This window comes from Triturus cristatus, chromosome 8 (assembly GCF_964204655.1).
Source record: "Triturus cristatus chromosome 8, aTriCri1.1, whole genome shotgun sequence".
Classification (NCBI taxonomy): Eukaryota; Metazoa; Chordata; class Amphibia; order Caudata; family Salamandridae; genus Triturus; species Triturus cristatus.
Window position 1 is genome coordinate 963,655,553 of NC_140591.1, and position 14,499 is coordinate 963,670,051.

Below are 14,499 nucleotides of genomic sequence, written 5' to 3' on the forward strand. Positions count from 1 at the left end.
GAGTTGTCAAAGCGCTTTTTGGCAGGTTGCATGCTACTCCGGAACCCAAAACAGGATTAGTGGGGAATTAGTATAGGGAAATATGAAATTAATTTGGGTGGTGGACATGTTAGTCTGTTATTTAGATTGAAAAGGATAGTGGAGGGATAGAAGAGGGAAGGATTTAGATTTATTTTTTAGCTCATAGCAGTAGGAAGTGGGTTGGGATGAGAATAGGGAAGGTGTGGGGGGAGAGTCAGAGGGAAGGGTTTAGACAGGTTTGTTTAGGAGACCTGAATAGCAAAAGAGGTATGAGATGATGCAAGCAGGGGTAGAAGGGGAAGAGTCTAGAAAGGGTTGTTTTGGGGATCGTAGTAGTGGAATTGGATTTGGGACGAGTGAGAGAGTGGAGGTAGAGGATATATTGAGAGAGGTGCACATAAAATTCATCCAGCCCTCTAGGTGGCACTGCAATCCCAGCTATAGAGCGAAAGCTCCAGCCTGGAATTTGCTTTAGAAAAATATGGTAAGTTATCGTTTGGTTATTGCTACAATGACCCAGAGAATTTAGTTTTTTCTAGTTTTGCTGGGGGGCTACCGCTCAGATCCCTCACAGCCCAGTTGGCTCCCCTGCTTGCTCCCATTGCATGTGCAGCAGGAGTCGGCATTGCTCCAACCCCACGGTAGGAATTTTATTTTGCTCCCATGGGGTAGGAGCAATGAAAGCAATTCCCTGTCCAAGAATGCGGGCAGGGAAAGTTTTGTTCTCCCATCAGGTGGGAGCAGCTTTGTGCTCCCACCCCCTGGGAGAAGTTTGCATTTTCGCCGCCCGTAGGCAGGGAAATAGAGGGTGTCTCTGGCATTGTGGCCCCGGGACACCGGCATTGATCTGGCACAGGGGGATGGGGTTTCTGGAGCCATTGTACGGCTCAGAGAGTAGGGCCACACAACTCCCCCTCCCCTTTATTTGAAAGACGGTCTAGGGGAATGGTGTTCCTCAGGATCTCCTGGCTTGGGGAGCGGGTCATCATGATCCCCCTGCTCTTTATTTAAGTTATTAGCCCCATGGGATGGGGTCCTTTTGAAGGCTTGGGGGGGCACATACCCCCTCCCCTTAAATAAGACCTGCGCCTTTCCCTGGCTCTGGTCGACCCTGGGGTGATGTTTTGAAAAACTCGGTGGCCATCACTTCAAAAAAAACATTTACATACTATAGGATCAACAATGGCTTATTGAAATGAGAAGATTTTTCTTCGAATATTCTTAACACAATAAGGGTACAGCTTTTTTGGACTGGTCAGCTTGAGGAAAACAAGAGGCTGTGTTTGATAAGAAATTGAGAAATCCAGTTTCAGGGGATATAGTAGTGGATAAGAATCGTTGCCAATTGTTAGATACACTCCGAGAATGGCAAGTGGTGAAGGTTGATTAACTCAGTGTGTCAGGACCAAGACCCAGACCTTACAGAGAGAAAGCCCAGCAGAACCTTTCCAGACCACACTTGGATAGTGCTGCTTCACCAACAGTATTATGATACCAGCTGAGAAGCCATAAGGGGAAATATGGATCATTTGGCTGCCAAAAGACTTAGGCTGTGTGATCAGATATTGCAAAACAATTGGATATGTACTTTCAAGAACTGCTAACCTGTTAACTAACTATGGATTTCCATTACTGAGGAGAACAAAAGATTTATTCTTACCCTAAAATTCGTCATTGATGCTCAGAATGTAGCTACAATTTACATTAAGATTGATTATGTTTTAATCTCGTATGATATGAGGATACTTAGTTAATGTAATTTGTTATCTACTCCCTACCCTAAACCTGCACCATAAACCAATACAAAGGGAGAAGCCTTATCAGTACAAAGGGCAAGTAGAACTACCTGGATAGTCCAAGAGGGGCAGATACTGCCCCCAAAAGCAGAAAGAAAGACACAGTATTTTTTCTCATGGGACACGTGGATCCAAATTTGGAAACTTGAAAAAAAAGTAAAAACAAGAAATTTACAAAGCAATTATACAAGGCGACGGCTATGCACACAAACCAATTTGGGCCCGTAGGCAGTCACAGAACCGAGCCATAGCCCAGACTTTCTATCAACAGCTCTAAGTGCATGGCCAAGGGGAATTCAAAGATGATTTACTGGCACAGGAAATGGCACTGAGCCTGACCACAGGCCAAGCCCCGAGGCAAACCCCTTGATGTGCATGGCTAAGTGCTTGCACTGCAGGGATAGGTTGTGCAGGAGGTTGGGTACAGACAGTGGCTGTAGACCATGCATTGTGATTAATACCTGCTGCCTACAGCCAAAGTCTGTGTGTAGCCAAGAGTTAATGCAAAAAAGGGGTATGATATATGTCATTAAAGTTTGTTTTTTTGAAAGGTAAGTTATCTTTTCTGCCGAATGGGATATTAACATATGGTAAAAACACAGACATTTCTTCAAATAACTACAGTTAAAGTGAAGTTACTGGGTACTGAATAAAGTCAACAAACAGTTGAAATTGGCTGAGCCAACCATATCTCTTGCACCCACTTTGAAAGTATATTTTGCACCCTTGCGGTTCCCCCACCTCATTTACAGTGTAGGATCTGACAGGTTTCAGACCCATATGCAATGGGACCACCAAGATCATTGTGTTGGAAGTAATAAATGGAATCAGGGTCACTGTTTTTTTTAACTACAGAAGCAGATCTCAAGACTTTAGGTCAATCACTCAGACTATAACTACCTCCGTAGGAATGCAATGACTACCAACACAAAACGAATCTAGATACAGAGCCGACGTTAACCCACTCCGCCTATGCTCGTGGAATATAAACTGCCTGTCAACAAAAATTATGGACCTGGATTTCCTGCAATACTTCAAATTTTTGACATAATTATGTTTCAGGAATAACATAATTGGCCACAAATTGCGGTAAATTTGGACACCACTCAGGAAGGTTGGTAACCTATGTTTCCACAATGAGAGTTACATTAGCGGTCCTTGTTGGTTCCCCCGCACCAGCCACCTCTGCAGTGAACATCACTGTCTCTTTCAAGGGAGGGCAGGATGCAGTGGTTTTAGTCAACACTTATGTCTGACCAAAACAGAAAATCAAAGATTCAGAACAGCTAAGCTAAAGTATCAAACTACATAACTGAGATAGAAAATTCATATTTCAACTTGATTGGGGACTTAAACCAATACCTCTTTGACACATCGGGGGTGAAGAGACCTGCATCCTAACCTTACTCTGTAACATCCCGCCAGAATGTGCTCCGCTAAACGCAAGCAAGAACCGCAAGAAAAACCGTCTCTTGGAAGACCTAGAACATCTAAACTTCAGGGCTCTCAATGGCAGATTCACTGAGGATTTCCCCCGTCCCATCACACTACTCTGCCTCAACATGCTCAATACTAGACTACAAGTTTGCAAGTCTCTCACTGTTTCCCTTCATTTAGGGTTTCAGAATGGAGTACAAGGGGGACAGTGACCCCTGACCACAAGAAATTCTACTGCTAGCCTCCGCAACCTCCTCCATCCATCAAGAATCAGCCTTGGTTCCCACTTACACCTCAAACTTAAGGAGGAACAAATGCGCAGCATCAACTACGGAGTTTCTGACAAACACAGCAATAGAACTTTTTCAGTCACAAGTAATAGGCACAACAGATCGAATAACACACAGGGAACACTTTACCACCAAGCTATGAAGCTTCTGGGGCCCACCATCATCAAAAGTAGATTCTGGTCGGGCATTCGGCCGGAGAAACAGGATCCCGAAAGCACAAAGGGACCAACTAAAACTGCTCAAGAAATGAATAAATAGCATCCTGAGCACTCTGAGAAGACATCCAGGGGACTTAAGTGCCCGTACACTCTTGCAAAACCAACAGAACTTAATGAAAAAACTTAAATGGGAAATTATAAAAGAGCAAGGAGATGAAACCTGGGCAAAGCTTCTTTATGACGCGAACCATAACGATAGTGCCAGATTCTGGAAAAAGGTGAACGCTATAATCCGCCCACACCACGAGGGAATTTTGTCACATATTTCAGAGGAAATATGGCTTACATTTCTATTTGAGCATTTTGACAATGAAGGTGAGGGCGCTTGCACAATGGACTCAAACAGAAGGCTGCCAATCAATCACTCAGGAGCAGTCTCCAAGGGGACGCTTGTGCCATACACGTCTGACCCAGTTAACACATCTGTGCGTGAGGTGGGCGATCCATCACCACCCTCAATCAAGAAACAGTTTGCAAAAGGGAGACTAGAGGGGGCTCCGGGTCCAAATGGAAATCCTCTGGCACTATTCAAACACAAAGTGTCCGATTGGGCAAATATTCTGCGACCCTTATTCTTGTAAGTCAGGTCACTAAGCAGAACACCTGAATCATGGAAAGGGTTGATGATCGCACCCATTCATAAGAGTTGCAACAAGGCTCGGCCAAGTAACTATCGGCTGGTGGCCCTGATTGACAATGAGGCAAAGTATTTTGCGAGCACCATCTTAGAGGATCTCACAGCCTGGGCAGACGGCAACAAGATAATACCGCTAAACCAGACTGGTTTCTGCAAAATGTATGGAACGACAACAAACATCCTTGCGCTCTCTCTACTTATTGATGCTACCAAGACTTTCAACTACATCATGCTTCATTGACTTCTGTGATGCATTTATTAACGTAGAGAGGGGGAAACTCTGGGGGAAGCTGGCACTCTGGGGAATCCCTAGGGACATCTTGAACATCTTGTCACTCCTGCACACCGATACCTGGGTCCAGGCTAGGATGCAAAACACTGACCAATATTCTGTTCGCTGAGGATGTGGAGCTGCTCAGCCACACATACGTCGGTCTTCAACATCAACTCGATGAAATGCCGAAATATGCCATGGGGAATAACCTAGAAAATCCATTTTAAGAAAACAAGGACCATGACGGTGAATAATAAAAGAAGACGTCAGAAAAGGTGGTACCTGGGAGGTATTCAAATTGAACCCACAACTGATTGCAAATATCTAGGTGTAATCATTGACAAAGAAGGGTACTTTGTTTTGCCAGAAAAAATAAATCAGAAGGAGAAGCTTGGTCATAGCAATAACGCTGAAAAAGCTGACATCAAAATTGATGAAGCCTTTATGTCCTCTCCTGAAGGTAGCACAGGCTAAGCTCCTCCCCACGATACCCTATGGCAGCAATACATTGCGGGGGAGTGATGCTAAACTAATGGTCAGAGTTAATGCAAAAAAGGGGTATGATATATGTCATTAAAGTTTGTTTTTTTGAAAGGTAAGTTATCTTTTCTGCCGAATGGGATATTAACATATGGTAAAAACACAGACATTTCTTCAAATAACTACAGTTAAAGTGAAGTTACTGGGTACTGAATAAAGTCAACAAACAGTTGAAATTTGCTGAGCCAACCATATCTCTTGCACCCACTTTGAAAGTATATTTTGCACCCTTGCGGTTCCCCCACCTCATTTACAGTGTAGGATCTGACAGGTTTCAGACCCATATGCAATGGGACCACCAAGATCATTGTGTTGGAAGTAATAAATGGATTCAGGGTCACTGTTTTTTTTAACTACAGAAGCAGATCTCAAGACTTTAGGTCAATCACTCAGACTATAACTACCTCCGTAGGAATGCAATGACTACCAACACAAAACGAATCTAGATACAGAGCCGACGTCAACCCACTCCGCCTATGCTCGTGGAATATAAACTGCCTGTCAACAAAAATTATGGACCTGGATTTCCTGCAATACTTCAAATTTTTGACATAATTATTTCAGGAATAACATAATTGGCCACAAATTGCGGTAAATTTGGACACCACTCAGGAAGGTTGGTAACCTATGTTTCCACAATGAGAGTTACATTAGCGGTCCTTGTTGGTTTCCCCGCACCAGCCACCTCTGCAGTGAACATCACTGTCTCTTTCAAGGGAGGGCAGGATGCAGTGGTTTTAGTCAACACTTATGTCTGACCAAAACAGAAAATCAAAGATTCAGAACAGCTAATAGCTAAAGTATCAAACTACATAACTGAGATAGAAAATTCATATTTCAACTTGATTGGGGACTTAAACCAATACCTCTTTGACACATCGGGGGTGAAGAGACCTGCATCCTAACCTTACTCTGTAACATCCCGCCAGAATGTGCTCCGCTAAACGCAAGCAAGAACCGCAAGAAAAACCGTCTCTTGGAAGACCTAGAACATCTAAACTTCAGGGCTCTCAATGGCAGATTCACTGAGGATTTCCCCCGTCCCATCACACTACTCTGCCTCAACATGCTCAATACTAGACTACAAGTTTGCAAGTCTCTCACTGTTTCCCTTCATTTAGGGTTTCAGAATGGAGTACAAGGGGGACAGTGACCACTGACCACAAGAAATTCTACTGCTAGCCTCCGCAACCTCCTCCATCCATCAAGAATCAGCCTTGGTTCCCACTTACACCTCACACTTAAGGAGGAACAAATGCGCAGCATCAACTACGGAGTTTCTGACAAACACAGCAATAGAACTTTTTCAGTCACAAGTAATAGGCACAACTGATCGAATAACACACAGGGAACACTTTACCACCAAGCTATGAAGCTTCTGGGGCCCACCATCATCAAAAGTAGATTCTGGTCGGGCATTCGGCCGGAGAAACAGGATCCTGAAAGCACAAAGGGACCAACTAAAACTGCTCAAGAAATGAATAAATAGCATCCTGAGCACTCTGAGAAGACATCCAGGGGACTTAAGTGCCCGTACACTCTTGCAAAACCAACAGAACTTAATGAAAAAACTTAAATGGGAAATTATAAAAGAGCAAGAAGATGAAACCTGGGCAAAGCTTCTTTATGACGCGAACCATAACGATAGTGCCAGATTCTGGAAAAAGGTGAACGCTATAATCCGCCCACACCACGAGGGAATTTTGTCACATATTTCAGAGGAAATATGGCTTAAATTTCTATTTGAGCATTTTGACAATGAAGGTGAGGGCGCTTGCACAATGGACTCAAACAGAAGGCTGCCAATCAATCACTCAGGAGCAGTCTCCAAGGGGACGCTTGTGCCATACACGTCTGACCCAGTTAACACATCTGTGTGTGAGGTGGGCGATCCATCACCACCCTCAATCAAGAAACAGTTTGCAAAAGGGAGACTAGAGGGGGCTCCGGGTCCGAATGGAAATCCTCTGGCACTATTCAAACACAAAGTGTCCGATTGGGCAAATATTCTGCGACCCTTATTCTTGGAAGTCAGGTCACTAAGCAGAACACCTGAATCATGGAAAGGCTTGATGATCGCACCCATTCATAAGAGTTGCAAAAAGGCTCGGCCAAGTAACTATCGCCTGGTGGCCCTGATTGACAATGAGGCAAAGTATTTTGCGAGCACCATCTTAGAGGATCTCACAGCCTGGGCAGACGGCAACAAGATAATACCGCTAAACCAGACTGGTTTCTGCAAAATGTATGGAACGACAACAAACATCCTTGCGCTCTCTCTACTTATTGATGCTATCAAGACTTTCAACTACATCATGCTTCATTGACTTCTGTGATGCATTTATTAACGTAGAAAGGGGGAAACTCTGGGGGAAGCTGGCACTCTGGGGAATCCCTAGGGACATCTTGAACATCTTGTCACTCCTGCACACCGATACCTGGGTCCAGGCTAGGATGCAAAACACTGACCAATATTCTGTTCGCTGAGGATGTGGAGCTGCTCAGCCACACATACGTCGGTCTTCAACATCAACTCGATGAAATGCCGAAATATGCCATGGGGAATAACCTAGAAAATCCATTTTAAGAAAACAAGGACCATGACGGTGAATAATAAAAGAAGACGTCAGAAAAGGTGGTACCTGGGAGGTATTCAAATTGAACCCACAACTGATTGCAAATATCTAGGTGTAATCATTGACAAAGAAGGGTACTTTGTTTGCCAGAAAAAATAAATCAGAAGGAGAAGCTTGGTCATAGCAATAACGCTGAAAAAGCTGACATCAAAATTGATGAAGCCTTTATGTCCTCTCCTGAAGGTAGCACAGGCTAAGCTCCTCCCCACGATACCCTATGGCAGCAATACATTGCGGGGGAGTGATGCTAAACTAATGGTCAGCACCCTGGTTAAGGCCTATAGAACCATGTTCAGCCTCCCGAACTAGACTTCACCAGGTCAAATAATGCTGGAGTTCGGCTTATTGAAACAATTTTTGGCTAGGCATGGAGCTTATACAATCTGCTGGAAAAAGATCAGATCCTCTGCCTCAAACACTCTTAACCAGCTCCTATCGCAAGAATTCTAGCACAGGGAAACCTCTCCTGCTAGTCACTATCTACAAGAATCTCTTGAAATCGCCAAGCTCACCAATCTTTGGAACACACAGCTCCAACACCCAACCTTAAAAAAATTGGTCTGGAAGTCTGTAAGACAAATTTCACTGCTGGAGGACAAGGCTCTGTTCTCGGTCAGATCCCATGCCTGGATGACCCTGAGTTATTATAAAACATCTGCACCCCAAAAATATTTCAATCAGGGATACCCAAAATCATTCAAAATAAAATTTCTAAAGCACCGTCTGGGCATCCTCCCGGGTGCCCAGAATCTTCCACCATGGCAAAGGGTACATTCCCAAAGCACTTGTAGCCTGTGTGATATAGGCCCAGGAGACATTTTGCATCTAATTTGTACATGCGCGGTGCTGCAGCAAGAGAGGATACAGCTGCTAAAGACCTCCTTCAAGCAGATAGGAACTCACACTAGGAGGCAAGCGGTGCTTGCATGCTTTGATCCGGGAGCCCCACAATTGAACTGTAGAGTGGTCAAATTCATCACGCTGGCGGAACAAAAAATGAATAAAACTGCAGGAGTGTACTAGCAATTTTAGCAATGGGCAGATAAAGAAGAATTCAACTCGCAAATCGGATGCTGTCTCTTCAAAATCAAACTGCTATAACTAAAAAAAGAGCCCCTTATGATGGGGAAAAAAATTCCTATTTTGCCTTACATCTACTAGGAGCCACCTTCTAAGATTTACTCACTTCACTGCACTTTGCTATGTAGTCTCCTGTTTTTTTGGCTTATACAGATGGTGTGCACTGATGGGTTTAGCAACTAATTTTACACTAGTCATGTTGCACTGTACTGCACACTTCCAGGACTCTCGATCTTACAGTCAGACACCCAATGGTGTCTATTGAATGCTTTTATCATCCATTTTTATACTAGCTATGCAAGCACTGCACTGCATGTTTATCATGTGTACCAACGGTTTTATTGGTAAACAACAATGATTCTTATTGGTAGTTTTATAATGTTGCAATGCTTTTAAGTAACTATGCAAAAATAAATAAACTTGAAACTATCAGGGTGAACCACCAAAGTTATGACATTAACCTGTGCTTAACCTTCTGGTAACTTGGCACAAAAGCAGTCAAGCTTAATTTAGAGACAATGTGTAAAGTATTTATACATAAGTAAGGAAACAACTCATATCAGTATCATTGCAATACTGGAAAACCATTTATTGTTTACCTCACTAGTTTGTGACAAAACAAAGAAAATGTGGCCACAGAAATAGTTATCAATATTTGATCCATTTTTGTTTGCAAAACTTAAAAACAGCATCACATATTAATCATGAAAGTGCTCAAGGTGCAAAGTGAATTCATAGTGCCTGTGAAGAACAAGTGAATGCCGCAAAGAAAAACATATATTTGAATGGAATGCGGCAAAAGAGACTGCATTAATAAATATTGTGCATGAATAAAACAAGTCCAAGTCTTCAGTAGAGTATCATGTCACAATAATCATCCATTTAACTGCCGATGTATGTCGACGGTGTTTGGACCTTCCTCAATTTGAGGTCATCATGAGGACAAAAGGAGAACAACAAATATGATTATTGCCTGGGAAACAAACGAACAATGATTTAACAAGGTGTGACAGCTCAGCAGCCGAGCCGCATCCAGAGTGCCCCGGGGGCGCTCCCACGTCCCGACTGGTGCTGACGCTGTCGCCAGGAAGGGGGCGGAGCCTACATGTGTATGAAAACCCGGAAGAGGAAGGAGGTGGGTGTGGAGGCGAGGAGACGGAGGAATCCACAGGAGACGGCATGACGGAGAACGAGGAAGCAGACGAGGGTGACCAGAGCATCGGGACGGAGACGAGGGAAGAGGAGGTCGGCACCCGGACGCCCAGCGGACGCCGAGAGGAAGCGGACACGAGGACGCAGGCGAGCCCCGAGGAGGACGCGCTGGACGAGGCGACCGGGTCCCTGTCAGCGGGCTCCGTTTTCAGGCGAGTAGTGGGAAACACTGGGAAATCGGTGATTGGGTGGTGGACAAGGGAGGCGGGTTTCTTCGGTCTGTAGCAGGGTGGGTTGCGGTACCTGGGACGAACGGGAGAGCTTTGGAGACCCTCAACACCCCGACCCGAACCCTGACTTGAGTGACAGCCCCAAGGGGGAGGAAAGACGCGGGGAGGCAGACAGAGACAATGGGGAAAACCCTGAAGGAAGGGCCCAGGAAGGAAAGGGGAGTATACCCTTGACAGTGCAAGAACCCACCTACACCTAGGGAGAAGTATCCCTGAGTAGGCATAGGCAGTACAAGGCGAGAATAGGCCACAACACAGGTTATCCTAACCGCCTATCCTTTTCTTTCTCCGAGGGGACGCCTGGAGACGCCAGCCGCACGGGACAACCAGTGGAAGGACCGAGAACCCAAAGGGACGATCGACGGAGAGAAGGGACCACTTGGACCTACGGGAAAGCTTCATCCTGCTATTTCTGTCCTATGTTGGGTTTAATAAAGCCTCTTTTCCGCATCAAGTAGTCCTTTGCCTCTGTGGTCGTTCACACAAGGTATGTAAATATAGAGGAAACAGAAAATCGTATTTCTATATCTGAGGTACCTGTTATGGGGAACAACCTTTACAATGCAACTTTTACAACGCACTACCATTACAACGAAACTGTTACAACGCAAGTGGATTTACAACGCATGCCATTGCAACGCAAGTCTTTACATTGACTTGCGCTAGATGGCGTGCTAACATTACAAATAGTGTAGTTTACTATCCCAACACCTTCCCTACTGTTAAGTGGACTGGAGTTGGAATAGTAAATTACACTTTTCTAATGTTAGCACGCCATCTAGCGCAAGTCGATGTAAAGACTTGCGTTGTAATGGCATGCGTTGTAAATCCACTTGCGTTGTAACAGTTTCGTTGTAACAGCATGCGTTGTAACAGCACGCGTTGTAACGTCATACATCCACCTGTTATGAATGCAGGAAATCTGCAAAGCAGTAAGGGAACAAAAAAAGAGATAATAGAAATGTAACCAGACAAATAGATTTTTTTTAAATATAGTGCCAAAACCACACGTTGAAGGTGAGAACTGAAGGTAGCACTCCGCTGTCACTGTGCAAGGACCTATAGTATTATTTAAACCAGAGAAATCGCACCTATAGTAGAATTAAGAAAATAGGCGTCCTGAGACGATTTGGTTAGCAACACATTCAACCAGACAAATGTTACCAGTGGTTTAACATCCGCCAATATAACATTTTATTCCACTGATGTGTAAACAGTTCAATTAGTATATAATATCAAAGGAATTAATTCACCAGAGATTATTTAAATGAAGCAGACAGAGCCTTACCTGTAGGGAAACACATTCTCCTTACAAGAGTGTGGTGCCGGGAAGGGAGAATCTGGTGTGCTCTATGCGGAAGTGTGGAGAGGGGAAAGCGGGCCTGCTATGTGCTGTGTGTACAAAAAGACTAGACTGTGCCGTAGAAAAAAAAGAACTGGAGTGGGTACTACAAAGAGTGTATAGGGACATCGTATTGTGTGAATAAGGAAAGGGCCAAAGCTGTGAAGTTCTTCACATTCAACAGATGAACATTATAGATTGAGACATGAGTATTTTGAAAGAACATAAAAGAAGTCAGCCAGGGAAACTTCAAGGTACTTCTATCCCATGTATAGGTGTACAATCTAAATTAAATAGCAAAATCGATATACTTCATTATATAAATTTGTAGAGGTTATTGGCCAGTGTGGAACTAAATTCACGTAGTGTAAAGGATAAAGATTTAAACCAAACCCTAATGCCACAGAATAGCAATATTTCACAAGAAAGGAAAAAGACCCAAACACAGGATTACAAATGCATAATCTCAATAGCAAATTTTATTATACAAACAGAATGGAAAAATGTCTAAATCCAATTTTTCTTTGACTGCTGGGAAAGTCCTTTCTGGTCACTGCTGTAGTTCCCGGGTCCTGCAGACAGGCTTCTAGACACCAGGTCCCTATCCAAGCTGGGCTTATTCTGAGTTGGATCCTCACTGGTCAGCTGAGCCCTCTTGGAGTCAGGAATCCTTATGCATTTGTGCCCCTGGAGCAGGCAAATGTAGATCAAACACTTCACCAATCCAGAGCAGTTCCAGTCGCTGGGTGGCAAGAGGAGCCAGAAGTCCTTGAGTTTTCTTTCTTTCAGCAGAGCCTTTTTCTTTCCAGATTTAGTGATAGAGATAGTGATAGTGTATTGAGCTTCTGGAGAAAGGCTGAGTAACAAACAGCTCTAAACCAGTCAAGGGCAACAGAAAGTGCACTTTTTTAAAAATTACTTTTCCCCAAATATTTTCAAAAATCTAGTTTCACAATTAAATAAGATTTTTTTAACTAAGCAGAAAATAGCTTTGAACCCCCACTACTCTAGTATTTTCCCTTGCAGATATATGAAATAAGGATTTTACTTACACCCAGGCCTATTCATGGAAAATCTAACCAAACCTACAGAGTAAGAAGAGATTTTGAGCATGTATTTACTATGGGGATGCAGTATTCCCAATATGTAGTACATCATTGTTTATATATCAATTACCCAAACTTGTTGGCTTACAAGGCCACTATTTTTTGGAGACTTGCTGATATGCAAAATAGGGTTTCCAACATGGCAAATGCACTTTTTCTTTCAATGTTCCACCGCAGTGATTTGAGCTGAATCACAGACAGATCACAGTGGTGCTCCTGGCAACCATATACTTTCGTGATATATGTGGGCAATGTAAATACACACTACAGCCCACTTATTGCATTTATCTTCTATGCCATTGACATATTTTCTGCACCATTTACCATTGATTTACAAGAAAGTTAAATGAGCCATTCAAAGTACACGTTAAAAGGTAAGAGAACAGGCTCTATTCCACTATTTATAAATGACATAGTACACAAAAGAAAAAATGGAGTGACTACAATAAAAATGATGTTCTATCTTACAAACATGCTGGTGGCGTTACTAGGGCCACTAGCAGTAATTACTAACAAACATTTGCAATCCAATAGGTCTATGCTTTGGGACCTTATATGTATTTAGCTACGCAGCACATTAGCCTGGGTGCTGAAACATCTACTGTTCTTTAACATAGAGGGAAAGTAAGCACCAAACTGCGTGACATGCCAGGTATGGGAACACATGGAGAGAAATATTGTTTTTCAGCGGGAAATGGTATAGTCCAAACTCAGTTTTTAATATAAAATCAGGGCCTCTGGTGGTCATATCACTGAAAATACAAGATTTGAAAAAAAATTGTCTACGGGTGCTCATGGAAGACAATTTCTATGGACTGGAATCTAGAGAATGCTAAAGTGATTCTGGTATTTTACTGAACTCTGCTGGTCGTTTTCTATCAAGAAAGTTAAATAGAGGCAGTTGCCAGAAAAATTAAAAAAAGAAAGTCCCTCAGCAGAAAGCAATTCTGGTATTTTACTGACCTCTACTGGTCGTTTTCTATCAAGACAGTTACATTGAGGCATTTGAACAGCAGAAAGCAATTCTGGTATTTTACTGACCTCTACTGATCCTTTTCTATCAAGACAGTTAAATAGAGGCAGTTGAACAGAAACAAAAAGTCCCTAAGTGGAAGCAGACAAGTCCTAGAGATGATCTCCAGAGCCCACAAAGTACATACACACATAACCATATAAGTACATACTAAAGTATATACAAGAGGTCTCGAATGCTCGACCTAAAAATGCAAAATGAAATTGGGCACTATTTTTTTTAGATGCAATGATCATTTTGTGCTAAACACATAGCACAAAAGCACAAGTATCACAAACAGCAGCTGCTCACATTCTGATCATTCTCATTGTTCCTCTGCACTTGCTCAAAATTTTTGCAGCCAATGGCATGCAACTAAGCAATGTCACATAGTAGGATAATTTTTGAAATTTTGCATAGCAAGCATAGCACAAAATTACCCAAATCAGCAAGATTACACCAGTGTTATGCAAATTTCTCCCTGGACCAATACTAACCTTCAAGGCTGTCCCTCTCCCGGTTCCTCCAAAAAATATAATTTCCCCTACACCCGTCCCTGTTCATCCTTCTATAATGAAAGCATACACACAGGTAAAGGGGGCTCTCCCATTTTAAAAGCGGCATCGCCAATACACATTAATAAAAACCCTCGTTTGGATGTGGTCGAG

General features: G+C 43.1%; 1 protein-coding gene across 5 annotated transcripts in view; it reads right to left on the reverse strand.

Annotated features, from left to right (window-relative positions):
- The window catches only part of CNKSR2 (connector enhancer of kinase suppressor of Ras 2), a 1,692,689-nt gene that overhangs the window by 845,826 nt on the left and 832,364 nt on the right, over positions 1–14,499 (reverse strand). The gene's annotated exons all lie outside the window — the stretch shown is intronic.